This window comes from Pecten maximus, chromosome 12, assembly GCF_902652985.1.
Source record: "Pecten maximus chromosome 12, xPecMax1.1, whole genome shotgun sequence".
Taxonomy (NCBI): Eukaryota; Metazoa; Mollusca; class Bivalvia; order Pectinida; family Pectinidae; genus Pecten; species Pecten maximus.
This window is the reverse complement of record NC_047026.1, coordinates 26350139-26366617: the sequence shown is the minus strand read 5'-3', so window position 1 is coordinate 26366617 and position 16479 is coordinate 26350139. Positions and strand designations below refer to the sequence as shown.

Below are 16479 nucleotides of genomic sequence, written 5' to 3'. Positions count from 1 at the left end.
ACTCAATCATATCTCCTCTTACTCAAGCAGTATAATAAATAAAAAATCTACTGCTGCAGTATAATAAATAAAAAAAATATACTGCTGCAGTATAAGAAATCAAAAATCTACTGCTGCAGTATAATAAATAAAAAAAATCTACTGCTGCAGTATAATAAATCAAAAATCTACTGCTGCAGTATAATAAATCAAAAATCTACTGCTGCAGTATAATAAATCAAAAATCTACTGCTGCAGTATAATAAATAAAAAAAATCTACTGCTGCAGTATAATAAATCAAAAATCTACTGCTCCAGTATAATAATTCAAAAATATACTGCTGCAGTATAATAAATCAAAAATCTACTGCTGTTAGTGTTATCTAGGTAATGAAACGGCACAAGTAATGATAAACAAGAAAAAATGTCCCGAAGGCTTTAAAATTGATAAGCTGAGGAAGAGAGAGAGTGACTGGCAGTAATGACACATGGACTTGATGCTGAGGCGGGTAGTACTAATTGTGGGGGAGTATCTGTCAGTCTCAGAGGCAGATTTGGCTACATCAGTATAGACATTTATGGTGGAGGTTTAGTGCTGTTTAATATTAAATGATTTGTCTGTGCCAAGGGGCAGCCACATGTCCAAGGTAACCGGGCTGTATAGAAGATGGAACCCACATGTATAGTAATAATCTCCATACCACTACTGATGAGTCGTAATAGTATGTGTTACAGGTTTTATACCACATTGAACTCTGCATGCACTGTAATTAAGCCCAATAAATCGGGGATTTTGCCCTTTGCCCCCTACACCCTCAGTCAGATCCACTGATGCCTACAGGTGAACTGGCCATATTGAGCTGCAGAATCGGAGGAGCATTATTGGAAAGGCTGTATTTTTGAGGATATGGAATCAAAGCACAAAAAATAGATACCCACCACGACTGAAAATTATAAAGTTGAAAAATGCTTCCTTAATGTGTTATTAACTTTTGATTTTTTTGTAAAACTATGAAACTTTGACCAATTAAAACACATGACCTACAAGATTTATCGTCAGTACCAAGTTGACAGTAAATTATAATTACTGGGTATAAATATAACGCATGTAAATGTCAATGAGACAAACTTCAAATAATTGTTGATAAAGCAGCTGAGAAATAAAAGTGAAAATGCTCCAAACTGCACGGCAGGATCCTCATAATGTAGGGAAATGGCACACTGGAAGCGGTCAAACATGATTTTTTCTTGACTTAGAATAATTAGAATAATGATTCCAAGACAGTTTTGTAAAGCTTCCTCCAGATGATGTAGGAAATTGAGGATGGCAGCGGAGACCACATTTAGTAAGCTTGAGGAGCTGGTGTCAGAGAGACAGAAATGAACTGGTTGTTTAGCCAGGAGTGAGGGACTTCAACCCTCACTTTCCTGACATTTTACTGTCCTAGTGCCAACTCAAGGTCAGATGCCCAGCATCATCATCTATCTGGCCTCCAACAAATTGTAATGTTCACAAAGAATGTTTGAGTCATGAACACTTCAAGGTCATGTCCAGCCTTTACTCATGCTTCTGCCAAAAACAACAACTTCAAAAATCCAAATTTCTTTGTTTGTGATTTTACATCAGAAATGTCATACAAATTGGTCCAGTAGGCCTGGTAATTCCACCCCATTGATGGATTTTAAGTCTAACCCTGTATGGTCCAATAGGCCTGGTAACACCACCCCATCGTTGGATTTTAAGTCTAACCCTGTATGGTCCAGTAGGCCTGGTAACGCCACCTCATCGTTGGATTTTAAGTCTAACCCTGTATGGTCCAGTAGGCCTGGTAACACCACCCCATCGTTGGATTTTAAGTCTAACCCTGTATGGTCCAATAGGCCTGGTAACACCACCCCATCGTTGGATTTTAAGTCTAACCCTGTATGGTCCAGTATGCCTGATGATGACTTCATATTTCAACCCCAGATATGGTTGGTACCCGACATACAAATTAAAACTAATTAAACTTCCATTGACATAAGGTTTGGTCAATAGACACAAAATGAACAATTGCTAAGTGATAGATTGACATAAAGATTTTTACTAAACACCTGCAAGTTCTCTGTTTTTATTGACCATACAGGTAATTATAGGTAAATACCAGCTTTATTGATTATTGGGGTAGACAGGTAGGATATATGGTGATTATTGAGTTTACAAGCAGTTTATAATCAGTAACAAGTGTACACCTCTAATTAGTTAAACTATTGTTATTTACTGTCCCGTTAAACTATTGTTATTTACTGTCCCGTTAAACTATTGTTATTTACTGTCCCGTTAAACTATTGTTATTTGGTGTCCCGTTAAACTATTGTTATTTACTGTCCCGTTAAACTATTGTTATTTACTGTCCCGTTAAACTATTGTTATTTACTGTCCCGTTAAACTATTGTTATTTGGTGTCCCGTTAAACTATTGTTATTTACTGTCCCGTTAAACTATTGTTATTTGGTGTCCCGTTAAACTATTCTTACGGTAAACCTCTGGTTAGTTCGAACAAAATTAAATAAATATTGACGAACCTGTGCGTACCGGCCGTTAAACTATTAGTTGGTGTCCGGGTACCGGCCGTTAAACTATTATTGGGTGTCCGGGTACCGGCCTTTAAACTATTATTGGGTGTCCGGGTACCGGCCGTTAAACTATTATTGGGTGTCCGGGTACCGGCCGTTAAACTATTATTGGGTGTCCGGGTACCGGCCGTTAAACTATTGTTATTTACTGTCCCGTTAAACTATTGTTATTTACTGTCCCGTTAAACTATTGCTATTTGGTGTCCCATTTCACCATTTTTATCTGACAGTCAGTAGAATGTGGATCTGTTATTGGAGATAATTGTAAACAAATTGACCTACAACTGTTGTTAATTTCAGTAGGTCTATAATAAGACCTGGCAGTTAAATTGACCGGGACAAGAATAAAAGCAACAACAATGGAGGTAATTGCTACAGAATTTGACATTATCTGCTGATACTACTAACCATATCTACACGCCAGAGCCCAGCTTATGACACCCCCTATACTTCCCTGGTACCATTTGTTCTGGACCAAGGACTTAACCAGCCAAAGTTTAGTCAACTTACACAAAAGGTGAAACATGGATATTTTTATTTGCTTTTTGGAAATACTTATCATTTAAAATTTCATTTTACAGAAATTAAACTTTCTTATTTGAAGAAGATAATATATACCATCTGAATTTATACCCAGGTATGACTTCTTCACTGGTAGAGATGCTGTTAATTTTTTCTCGATTTTGTGAATTAAGCTAACAATACTGAGATGAATTGATTCATGACAGAAGGATTGATAACCTTTAGGCCAGGTATATCTGATAACCTTGGGCCCTATTAGAAAACTTGCCAAATCAGTATTTCCTCAACTCATTTGTTAGAATTTACCTTGATTAGGCTCGATGTTGAACGAGTTTCTGGAGTTTGACAGATAGGGACCGTCATACCTAAAGATTTGCACCAAGTGACAGGCCCATTTAAAGAGAAATTGGTATATGTACACTTGAAATAAATGTTTTCTATCATAAAAGACATATTTTTATAGGACCCTGAAGTTCAAGATTGTTTTGGTGCAGACTTTTAACTGGTATGAGCGAGACTTGACAGTTACTAGCACTAATCATAAAACAATGCTTCCTTCTTCAGGGCAATATAGGCATAATGCTATAGTTTTAGAAAACTTTGACAGCACATTAAGGATATTTTAGATGATTTTTTTTTTCCTTTTTAAAAAGCTGAAATTATAGGGTGTTTTAGGCAGCTGGTATTAACATCGCTTTTCAATAATTTTATTTCAATACATCAAGGTGTGGGTGCCTGCTCTGTACATTCTCATGAAGCATCATGCATGCTGGAGGAGCAAATGCAAAAAATCTCAAGTGTCTACATCCAGAAATGACAAATATAAAAGTCTCTATTTTGTATCTCTGTATTACCTGGTAGTCAGAGGCCTGTTCAGACAGGCTACAGATCAATTTCCAATATATAAACCTCCCTAAATGTCAGGGGTCAGTTTACCCTGGATGTCCTAAATCCCAAATCATATTACAATTATATACACATGTATTCCTTTTTTTTCTAATTTCTTAAATGTCTTCATGAAAATAAGTTGTTCAACAATTTTTATTTTGCTACACCGGTGTGAACCTAAATGTTGGAAAGCTTTCAAACAAGAAATTATGTAATTTGTGAGGTTTTTTTTAAAGTTTTTGTTTTCCATTATTCATAGTTAGCTGCTGAAATATAAGGTTTGGATGAGGTTACAAGTTATTAACATACTCAGTGACTAAATTACATACCTCATGGTACGTTGAATTTAATATGATCAGTCCCTGAAAGAGCTAGCTTAAGCTCCTTTTTAGCTTGCCTCTCCAATATGTTATCACCCCGCATTGGCATCAGCGTTGGTTTCTAAATGTTAAGTTTTTGGTGCAAGTGTTGAAAGGCATCAGTTTACTCCTTAATAATTGTACCTAGTTTCTAATATTTGATTTCAAGGTTGCTGTTAGAGGTTAACTATTACTTCCCAAAGTCAGAATGAATAACTTTTGGGGAAATGTTTTATGTAAAATGTAATGTGCCTACCCCCTAATGCTAGATTCCAGTTGACCAACCCGCCCCCTAAAACTAGATTCCTGTTGACCAACCCTACCCCCTAATGCTAGATTCCAGTTGACCAACCCTACCCCCTAATGCTAGATTCCAGTTGACCAACCCTACCCCCTACTGCTAGATTCCAGTTGACCAACCCTACCCCCTAATGCTAGATTCCAGTTGACCAACCCTACCCCCTAATGCTAGATTCCAGTTGACCAATGGCCAACCCTACCCCCTAATGATAGATTCCAGTTGACAAACCTGCCCCCTAATGCGAGTGTGGGGTATAGTAATATACACTATAGATTCCACATGATGAACCCAACCCCTAAAGCTACAGATTTAGTTTACTACATTACACAACTTATAATTGGTCAGTGTTTCAGTTCAAAGATTACCCTTGACCACTTTCCTGATGGAGTCAGACTCGGGTATATGTTTGTGAAATAGATTGGTAGTGACTAAAACAATAATGCCAGCCATTTAAATCCTTCTGTTTAGGATTATATTAATATTTGAAAGTTCAATTATTACAAAATTATCATCAGTTAATTTATTTGATACTAGTATTTCTGGCTATCTCTGATTTTGATGTTGACTGATGGGGACTAACGGTCTGAGATACAGCTAGACTCTGAAGGTCACATGCTCATCCATCTTATTGAAGTTGCAGACATATTTTGCTGTCAAAGTGGTCTTGATATAACCTTTGTACATTCTTGCCATCATACCACTGTCTCCATAACATACTGTAAAATCCAGCAGAATTGATGAGGCTTCACCAGATTTAGAGATACGGCTAGTGAGACCACACACACCTCTGGTCTGTCATTTAACTGATCAGGTTTGTTTGAGATTTTATGGTTATTTTTACTGATTTTCCTACAAAACATTCCTTTATAGAGGTTTGTTTGTTTGCTGGGTTTCATTGTAGTAGTTGGTGACTGCCTTACTGAACAATATAGGGAAGTCCCATTGCATGCCATCCAGAGCATTAGGGTAAAGTGTCTTGCCCAAGGCCACACCCTCAACAGCACAGATTGGCCTGTTTCTCAGCTTTCTGAGAAACAAACTGATATGGGTAGGGGGAGGAGAGGGGAAACAACTTAAACAGCTGGTCAATTAATAATCAGTATTAAATAAAAACAGTAGCATGGTGAAGATTTGATCAGTTAGATCAAAATTACAAATATATATATTGAATTTTGTAAGATACTTGCATTTGATTAAAATCAGGACCATTGGATCTGAGTGAAGGAAATGAAATAAAAGGTGTGCTTAATCACCTTTTTATGAAAGACTTAATGATGTTCAGATGCAAATGATTATTCACTAAGATTTTTAATTGATGATCATTTGTTGAGAGCACCAATATGATAAGTTATATTTGAAGATGAAATGTATTACAGCTGGTACGGTTTCTTATTTTGCTTCCAAAGTCATTTGATCAACATGAGTAGAGAATTAGGAGGATTTATCCTGCAGTACAACCTAAGGAGGCCAACACACTAACTGCCTGGAGGTTTTTAACACGACATTAAAATTACAGCTCTTCATAATTCAGTGATTATTATAGGCTTGGTAAGGCGTATTTTGTCCAATGCCAGATCATAGTTGGAGTGGATATAGCGGTCACTGAGTATCGAGTGGTCAGTGAACAGATGTCCAGTGGCTGACCAGTTTGATTGGCCAGGTTACCATGGTATTGTTTAGTATTACTGTGTATTTATTGATGTGTTTATGTAACTGATTAATTGGTTATGTAAACCAGGATGTACTTCGGCTCCAGTTGTTGTGGCAACCGTCCATATCTGAAATTAATTAAGGTCCTTTTCACAATATTTCTTGTTGAAACTCATTAGGATAATCATGAAAATTTACAGTTTTCCTGAAAATTGTGAAATGACTAATATCTCCGCTAATTAAGGATTTGTCATTGTTTTGCCTGTAGTTCCCTGGAGGTATCTTCACACCTAGGGGGAGATAATTCATTTATAATCTCCGTGGAGAAAAACAGCAGCATGTCAGGTTATTTATTGAAAATATGTGTCATGGCTGTTGTCATGGTACAACCAAACATAGCTGAACCTGTATAATTATAATGAGCTGATGATGGATGTCAAAAGGCATGATAGCATTACACTGAATGATGGATGTGGAGAAATTTGTCACCTGCAGGTACAGGTCTGATGTTGAGAATCTCACATCTCCTGAGATTAAACTACCATATTAATGCCGTAATACACCCAGGGAAACATAATATAGCTTGTGACTGAATGGCGGGGTGTGGGCTGTCAAATCAAGGTCTGCGGGTCTGCCAATTAATCATTGTTGTTATCTATTGGAATACAATTATAAACAAAAATAATTAAGTTTACAGTGTTGTTAGATAGTTGAGTTATAATTATTGGTAATTCTCACAGAACAAGGGTGGCATTAATACTTTAATGTATAGACTTATTACCAAACGCCATAGTTTTAATGCTGGTGGTTATAATGTAAAACTGCTGCCTGCTGGTGAAATAAATTAACGATCTAATCCATTTCAGCACAGATAACAAAATTATATCAGTTTGAATCATGTTTGCTGATAATAAGACTGCATTTGAATCAGGAATATAATTTAATTAATGTGACATTTCAAAAGATACATCCACTTATTCAGCTTGCATTCAATCTTAACTTTGTTTCGTTTTTAACTGCATATCTGTATTTTGCATTCACCACTACATTGACCAATCACATACTTCATCTTGACCAGTAACGCCACCTGTCGCGTCATATCCGGGGCAAAAAGAATATTATACGGCTATGCCGAAAAATGGGGTACTGTACCTAATTCACTATTCTGTATTCTGGCAAACTACTGCAATTAATTAAGGATCAGTTGTTACATTATCTTTTCTCAGAAATAATGACTTCAGTATTTTTTATCTTGGAAATGAGCACATGCTACATGTATAAACACATCTCTATCAATTCTGTAGAATTGCTATTTCATTACTTCATGACTCTCCCACTCGCTGCGGTGGCGGAGTGGTTAAGGTGTCTCGACACTTTATCACTAGCTCTCCACCTCTGGGTTGCGAGTTCGAAACCTACGTGGGGCAGTTGCCAGGTACTGACCGTAGGCCGGTGGTTTTTCTCCGGGTACTCCGGCTTTCCTCCACCTCCAAAACCTGGCACGTCCTTAAATGACCCTGGCTGTTGATAGGCTGTAATCAAAACAAACCAAACAAACCAAACTCCCACTCGCCAGACTGGCCCCCTGTCTCTAGAATATTAAAATTATAAATAAAATTGACCTTTATGATTCTGGTCTCGAGAATATGTCTGATTCAAACTAGGGGGAGATAATCTAGTATTAGAATTTAGCTGAGCAATTCTTCACATTCTTCACTGGTTGCCAGTCTGGTGCTGACCCACTGGGCTTACATTAGGATAAATCTGGTATCCCAGGAATGTAAAATGTGCTAATCAATATTAAGTAACACTGACCATGGCCAGCACATATTAGATAAGGTAAGTGCCTGTGGGTGTCTCACTACCAGAGACCATAAACACATCACTGCTGTCACAGGTGGTGGTCCTCCATATATACACTGTGGAATACTCTATTTACCATTAATATCAAATCAATTCATTTTAAGCTACTACTGCCAGAAACATTTTGTAATTATGGACAAGATTTATTTCCTTCTGGAGTTCATTGACTCGTTGACCCACAAAGGTCAATGTTTCACACCATACACATTGATGAGATGTTCAGGAGAGTAGTACCATATTTTAATGATTCCATTTCCCTCCCCCAGCGTGACAATCTGCCAGGGCTGTTGACACTCTCCTGATTCTGCCCTTGTGTTGCCTTCCTCTGAGCATACCAATCATTGAGCCCCTACCATTGAGAAGTGCTAGCTTTGTATTGATTCCTTACAATTATGAGGCCGAACCTAATGTTGTGAATTCCTACCATTGTCAGGTTGAGTCTAATGCTGTGATTTTCCAGTCCTTGAGGAGCTGAAGATTTATGAGAATATGAGGCTCCCAGCATTCCTTATATAGTAATTCCAAGCCATTGTGTAGCCAAAGACTGCATATAGCCCTTGTCTCTGAAACATTAAAGGTATAAATAAAATGGAACTTTTAATTTTTTTTTCATGGATATATCTGATGCAAGACCTAAGAAGAGGAAATAGATTAGTGTAAGAGTCCTTTACATAAACTTTAGCCAGAGAATTCTAGCAAACCTAGGTCTAACAAAATATTCTAGTTCATTAATTGCTTTGATAGCTGCCATGGGTTTTTCTGGTGTAATATATATTTTGTATAGTTGATAAGTTAAGAGATGACATACTTTGAGGGTGGTGATGGTGTCAATAAGAAGGAGTATTAAGCTAACAAATCTTTAGGTAATAATTCCAGGTTGTAAATGGATGTGGACACCTTTAAGTATCCGATATGGGTAGTCATGTGACCTCTGGACTGCTACATCCTTATGTTTGATACTGCTGGTGTTGGTTAAATGTTCTACCAACCTTTCTTACACAAGAAAATAATCCTTTTCTGTCAAAATTGTGATCATAAGAGCTACAGGAGACATCATCTTTTCAGTATAGAGCATTTCTACACCTGTCTTGTGGAGTTTTGTTTTCAGGATTCCCTCTGCCTATATGGCAATCCTTCCATTTCCTATTCCTATACACTAACACATCACCCAATATCTGTGTGAATATTGAGATTAATTCCTGTAACTCATATTACAATTATCTTCACCCTCTTTATCTATGGACTCCACTAGCTGGGTGGACTGAACAGTCCCCCACCGCCTAGTAATAATCTTCACATACAGACCACCATGCTATCCCAGATTGTAAACTCCTTCTCCCTACACCTGGCAGTAGGGATCAGATCCTTGGGGGCCTAATAGTGAAATCCCATCCCCAGCTGGTAATGATAGGACCATCATCTAAAGCCGTCCAGATGGATAGCACTAGTCCCCCTATCTACACTCACACACACACATGTGTTATATCTGATATTGGGAATATTCATTTACATTTCTGACAATGATATAGCTTTAACAACTTTTAATCTTTCACAAGCAGATTATAAGCATCAGAATACTGAAGCTGTCTGGTCAGAGAGGGTTACAGTGCCCAGATTATCTGAGAAATTGCCAGGATATCCCCATGGATTAGCTCACCTGCTCAAAGGGCAAGTGAGCTTATATCTCCTGGTGTCAAGTGTGCATTTTTTTCCTTTAAACAGCTTCTCAATTGCTGTGTGGCATAGGGCCCTCATATTGGTCCTGTGACTCGCTGGAGTGAAGGGCTATCAAAGTTGTTCTAATGAATGACCTTGACCTACATTCATGGTCAAATGGGTCAAATAATTTAGATTCCTTCCTTCTTTTCACACAGTATCCTTTGGGGCTCTATCTCCTACATTACTTGACACGTTTCATACTTGGGGCATGGAGTCACCTAGGTGAGACAGTGTGTCAAATGTGTCCAAATAAGGTCACTCTGACATTTATTTTGACCTTTGACCTATAAATCAAAGAAAAAAAAATGTCCGGGTTCTATCTCCTAAACTACTTGACATTGCAGCTTCACATAGGTGAGGCAGTGTAAAAGTACTAATTTTGGCACACTCATATCTTAGAGCATTTCCAAATTTTAACACATTAGCAAATGATGAATTGGCGCATCCAAACTATTTTCAGTTAAGATAGTATACATGTAGTATGTAGGTAAAAAGCACATTTATAATTAATGCAATGTTTCTAAAGCGAAATTCAGTAAAATAAGATGACCACTAAATATGTACATTTACAGTATCATGTTAAATGTGACATTTGAAACATTCCAACAACCAAATTTGTTTTGCATTTTTAAAATAATTTAAATCTGGGGCAGAAGCAATAAGCCTGACTCTAATCTAGATTTAAACTAATTGAAACTAACAATGGATTATTTGGTTTAAGAATCACACTCTCCCCTCCCACACATCCCCCCCCTCCCACACATCCCCCTCCCCTCCCACACATCACCCTCCCACATTCCCCCTCCCACACACACCCCTCCCACACATTCCCCTCCCACACATCCCCCTCCCACACATTCCCCCTCCCACACATTCCCCCTCCCACACATCCCCCTCCCACACATTCCCCCTCCCACACATCCCCCTGACACACATTCCCCCTGCCACACATCCCCCTCCCACACATTCCCCTCCCACACATTCCCCCTCCCACACATTCCCCCCCCACACATCCCCCTCCCACACACCCCCCACACACACCCCCCCCACCCCCCCACACACCCTCCCCACACATCCCCCCTCCCACACATTCCCCCTCCCACACATTCCCCCCCCACACACAGCCCCTCCCACACATCCCCCTCCACACATCCCCCCCCCCCACATTCCCCTCCCGCACATTCCCCGCAACACACCCGCCCCCGCCCAACACAGCCCCCCCACACACCCCCGCCCACACACCCCGCCCACACACCCCGCCCACACACCCCGCCAAACAGCCCCCGACACATCCCCCTCCCACACACCCCCTCCCACACACACACCCGCCCACACAGGCCCCCCCCAACATCGCCGCCCACACACACCCCCCCCACACACACACCCCCCCACACATCCCCCCTCCCACACATTCCCCCTCCCACACATCCCCTCCCACACATTCCCTCCAACCACATCCCCCTCCCACACATTCCCCCTCCCACACATCCCCCTCCCACACATACCCTCCCACACATTCCCCCTCCCACACATCCCCCTCCAACACATCCATTTTTCTCTAAAATAATTTCAATTTTATGTTCAGAGTTGAGTGTCCAGAACAAGCTAATACTACCCGATATCTGATGTTAAACCTGTGCTGTCCATTTAATAGCCTGTATGATGATGTTGATGTACAGAGGAGGCACCCACAGCTGTGTTAGACCATGTGCAATAAGTCTAGAAGAGGCAATCCTTTACAGAAAGTCCCAGTTTGATTCCAAAGAAAAAAAAAACTCTTCCCCAGATATTGTCTGTGAACTCTACAGCTAATAGAAGCAGCAGTACAGAAATTAAGTATAAAATGATAGCTCATCTACAGCAGTTAAATAATTAGGCAATTTAGGGAAGAATGCTGAAAACAGACTTTAATTTATTAAACAATGTACTCAATGCCTGACAGGTTATTGTGTACAAGTAGCTAGGTAAATCTGGTACATCTCAATTTCGCAAACTTTTTTTTTAAATTGACATTTTTCGAGTGATTGATAACATTTAATTGCTCATAGCTTTATTTGCAAGTTGTTTCCCCTATAGATACTCATAGTTATTTGTTAATTGTTAATTTACCTTTGTGAGTTGTCTCCCCTTTGAATTTCCATTACTTGTGAGTTGTCTTCTCATTTCTTTTCCTTGGATTCTTGTGAATGAATTTGATTAGCCGAAGGATAAAACATTAGACACGATGAGAGTTCTGATGAAATATAAATACATTTGTAGATTTTAAACATTTCTATGTCCAGTATAATAACAAATTAACTCCTACAAACCAAAGGTTCAGCTACTCTGCAAGTAAAATTTGTATGCAAATAAAAATTTTTTTTTACAATATTTGTTTTATTTTCAGAAGAAAGGTTTTTTTCAATAGTGACATTATACTAATTGATTAAGATTTAATAATAATCTATTCGTCACAATTCAACTTTCATTTCAAACTAAAATCTTTAAATGACTTCTTCTTGATAACCAAAAGGCCCAGAGACACAATATTAGGTATGTAGCATGCTGGGATGAAGGGCTACCAAGTTTGTTCAAATGGATAACCTTGACCTTCATTCAAGATCACAGGGGCCAAATGTGCTAAAATATATCAAAACTCAGGTGACCGTTAAGGCCCGTGGGCCTCTTGTTTAATATATTACTGTATTTCTATGAGGAACAAGGAAGGAAGAAAGGAAATATAGACTGATATCAGAACAAGCATATCATGGAAGGAAAAGTAGATCTAGATACTAATGAAAGTTAGATCACAGAATTGTTACTAACTAATTAAGACATTAACAGAGGAAAAAGAATATGTTATCAGCCAAAAATCATGTCATGTTTAAGGCAGCGTCAACTAACATCATCCATTTTTTCCATCCGTTTAGAAAAAATGTTGACAAAGATCATTTTTATCATATGAAATACATATTTGTGTAATTTTCTTATATTACATTAACTAGAGCCATAACTGAGAGAGTACCTCAAAATAAAAATCTTTTTATCCGTAAATCAAATTAAAAGATATTTTTACCGGTAAATAAAAATAGGTTTAAAAGGTTAATCTAATTAAAAAATATGTTCACTAGTAAATCAAATAAAAGATTGAAAAACTGAGAACCATTATCATTTGTATGATACAGTGTATAGATAAATAACAATGAAGATGACCCACTCATCTCTGTAACTTTGCCTAAGGTAACCCCTTCCAGCAGATGGTTATATTGTAAATGAGGGTGACGGACATTGCTGAACAAGTGATATAATTATTTAATGATCAGCTGATCCCAGTTCTGTTGACCCTTGGAGGATAATGTGTCCAGATGGCGGTGTGATGGTCATCCATGGTATCCAGTAATCGGACAGGTACTCGGGCACCTATTCAGAGACTGGTAATTTTACCGCCATTATCTTATATAATGTCTAATTATCGACTCACAATAAACCCAGGTGTGACAATGATAGCATCTGGAGTGACTGTTGTTGCTTGTAAAAATTCATGAATGAAAAAAATCCCAAGTTCAACAATTATGACTGTCCAACATACCAGTATGTCCATCTATATATTAAAAACAGGAGGCAAAAAAGGCAGTGATGATTGTAGGTTTAGCCAAAGAAACCAGATGGAACCAAATGATAGTGTCAATTTGTCCATCTATATATGAGCCATAGAAACTTTCAGAGGGAACAGAATGGATTGTTCTCCATCATGGCAGTCTATGTATACCGTAGGCCAAAAAACTAGAGGAAACAGAATAGGCTGATCTCCATCATATCTTTCTATAAATAGGCCAAAGAAACCATAGGGAACTGAACAGTTGGTCAAAAACACCAGAGGGAACTGAATGGTTGGCCAAAGAAAACCAGAGTACATTTAAATGGTTGCATGCTCTCTGTCATACCAGTCTATTATAGGCTGAATGGTTTTTTTCCAAAGAAACCAGAATAAACCGAATGGTTTGTCCAAAGAAACCATAGGGAACGGAAAGGTTTGGCAAAAGGAGCAAGAAGGAACTGAACAGTTTGGCCAAAGAAGCCAGAATGAACTGAATGATCGACTAAAAGAAACCAGAGGGAACTGAACGGTTGGCCAAAGAAACCAGAGGGAACTGAACAGTTGGCCAAAGAAACCAGAGGGAACTGAACGGTTGGCCAAAGAAACCAGAGGGAACTGAACGGTTGGTTAAATAGATTAAAGAACATTTAAACGGTTGCATGCTCTCTGTCATACCTGTCTGAAGATTCATGCCCAAACAGACCAGAGGAATTCGACGGTGGTTCCTTAATTTTCATACCTGTCTAGAGACCAGAGGAACTCCATGGAAGGCCAAAGAAACCATAGGGAATAGTGTTACCAATTGTTGAGTTATTTGCATTACCTACTTTTAATTGTATATAAGTCTGATACAGTTCCTCTTAAAGATATTTAATTTTATACCTCAAACTAAGCCACAGTTGATGAAATGTCAATGTCAAGAATATAAACCAGGGCCAAAATATTCCACCATGTTAGTAAAATTTGTAAGACTTTTATAAAACTCCTGATAAAACAACAGGTTATTTATCTAATAGGTATACAGTAGGATCAATTAAGCTACTGTAATATAACCAGGTAAATGTATAGATAGGGAAAAAGGTGGAAAAAAATCATAAGAAATGTGACAGGACAGCTGTGTATTGATGATATTGTGTGACGGTTCTGGTATAGTGTATTTTTACCTTTGATGTATATTGTGTCTATACAATTTTTAAACCATACCTTACAATGACTTCAAAAGACACAGCCGATCATAGCTAACAGAATATTGATAAGTCTGGCTTTTATACGGGTATCAAATATGTCTAGTCATACGAGGTAAAAGATAACTTAAACTGATTTGTTTTAAATTTGAAATTTGTGCAACAATGAATTCATGTAAACAAACAGTTCAAAAGGCATTTTGGTGCATTTTTTTTTCTGGAGCTGGGAGAATCAGATTTAGAAACTCAAATAGGCAGAAATAACATTTAAACAAAAGCATGTGACAGTTGGTATTCGTTGGGAAAGATAAACCGATAGATTTTAAAATGTGATGTTTTTAAATAGTTAATGTATTTTCTTTTTTTCCAAATTTGATTTTTTGGTTCATGATTAGATTGGTATCAAACAATTAAAAATTCATAATTCTTTTCATTCAGAAAATACTTCCAGAACAATTATCAAAATTAGTTGTGGGAGAAACAGGGATAGTTTTTACATAAGATTCACTGCGTTTCATGGTTTGTGCAGACAATGAAAATTTCCCAGAATTTGGGGTCAGAACTGGAAAAATGCTGGGGTCATTAATGGACAATGCTCTGGTCAGTGCTGGAAAATGCTGGGGTCACTACTGGACAATGCTGGGGTCAGTGCTGGAAAAGTGCTTGAATTTGCTCACAATTACTTGTACTGGGAATCCTACTTACTTGCTGTAAAATTCAAATCTTTTAAGAAGAAAATTAAAAACATAAATATAGTTGGATGTGTTTTATTTGATAAGAACTAAACAAACATGCTTTCCACATCCAAGTCTTGACACAATTCAATAGTTCGTAAAGATGATATTTGATAAAAAGTAATAAATCTTAATGGTGATGCTCTTTTGCTGTCTTAATGAAGTTAAAGGTAAAAAATGACCTAATTCCATGCAAGTTGAGACGAAAAAATGCACCTGGACAATTGAAAAACGTGCTGAAAAACTGCTTGAATTTTGGTATGAAGATTATGTATGAGCCATGTGTTAGTGTGTAGACATGTTAAGCACTTGATTGTTAATTTATTTCAAAGTGATTTGAAAGATAAACTAGTAACCTTACTTCCCCTTCACCTAGATTTTAAAGGGAACAAGTTTGACCTTTGGTTGAATGACCTGAAAACTGGTACACAACTGACAGCTTCAGAATATGTAGTCTAAGAGGTAGTGACGGGGCGTGGTACAGGTCCCCAACAAGTGTAGGGTAGTGTAGGGCGTGGTACAGGTCCCCAACAAGTGTAGGGTAGTGTAGGGCGTGGTACAGGTCCCCAACAAGTGTAGGGTAGTGTAGGGCGTGGTACAGGTCCCCAACAAGTGTAGGGTAGTGTAGGGCGTGGTACAGGTCCCCAACAAGTGTAGGGTAGTGTAGGGGCGTGGTACAGGTCCCCAACATCCAATGTGTGTATATAAGTGGAGGGTAGTGTAGGGGCGTGGTACAGGTCCCCAACAAGTGTAGGGTAGTGTAGGGCGTGGTACAGGTCCCCAACAAGTGTAGGGTAGTGTAGGGCGTGGTACAGGTCCCCAACAAGTGTAGGGTAGTGTAGGGCGTGGTACAGGTCCCCAACAAGTGTAGGGTAGTGTAGGGCGTGGTACAGGTCCCCAACAAGTGTAGGGTAGTGTAGGGGTGTGGTACAGGTCCCCAACAAGTGTAGGGTAGTGTAGGGCGTGGTACAGGTCCCCAACAAGTTTAGGGTAGTGTAGGGCGTGGTACAGGTCCCCAACAAGTGTAGGGTAGTGTAGGGGTGTGGTACAGGCCCCCAACAAGTGTAGGGTAGTGTAGGGCGTGGTA

The 16479-nt window shown here is 38.6% G+C and overlaps 1 long non-coding RNA gene across 2 annotated transcripts in view; it reads left to right on the top strand.

The window, feature by feature from the left end:
- The window catches only part of LOC117340011, a 46907-nt gene that overhangs the window by 22076 nt on the left and 8352 nt on the right, over positions 1-16479 (top strand). Inside the window, exon 1 of one of the 2 annotated variants that reach the window (XR_004535353.1) lies at positions 13348-14096. The exons of the other annotated variant lie outside the window; for it this stretch is intronic. This is a non-coding gene — a long non-coding RNA (uncharacterized LOC117340011). Of the gene's footprint in view, positions 1-13347; positions 14097-16479 lie in introns of those variants that run through there. 2 annotated transcript variants of the gene reach the window in all.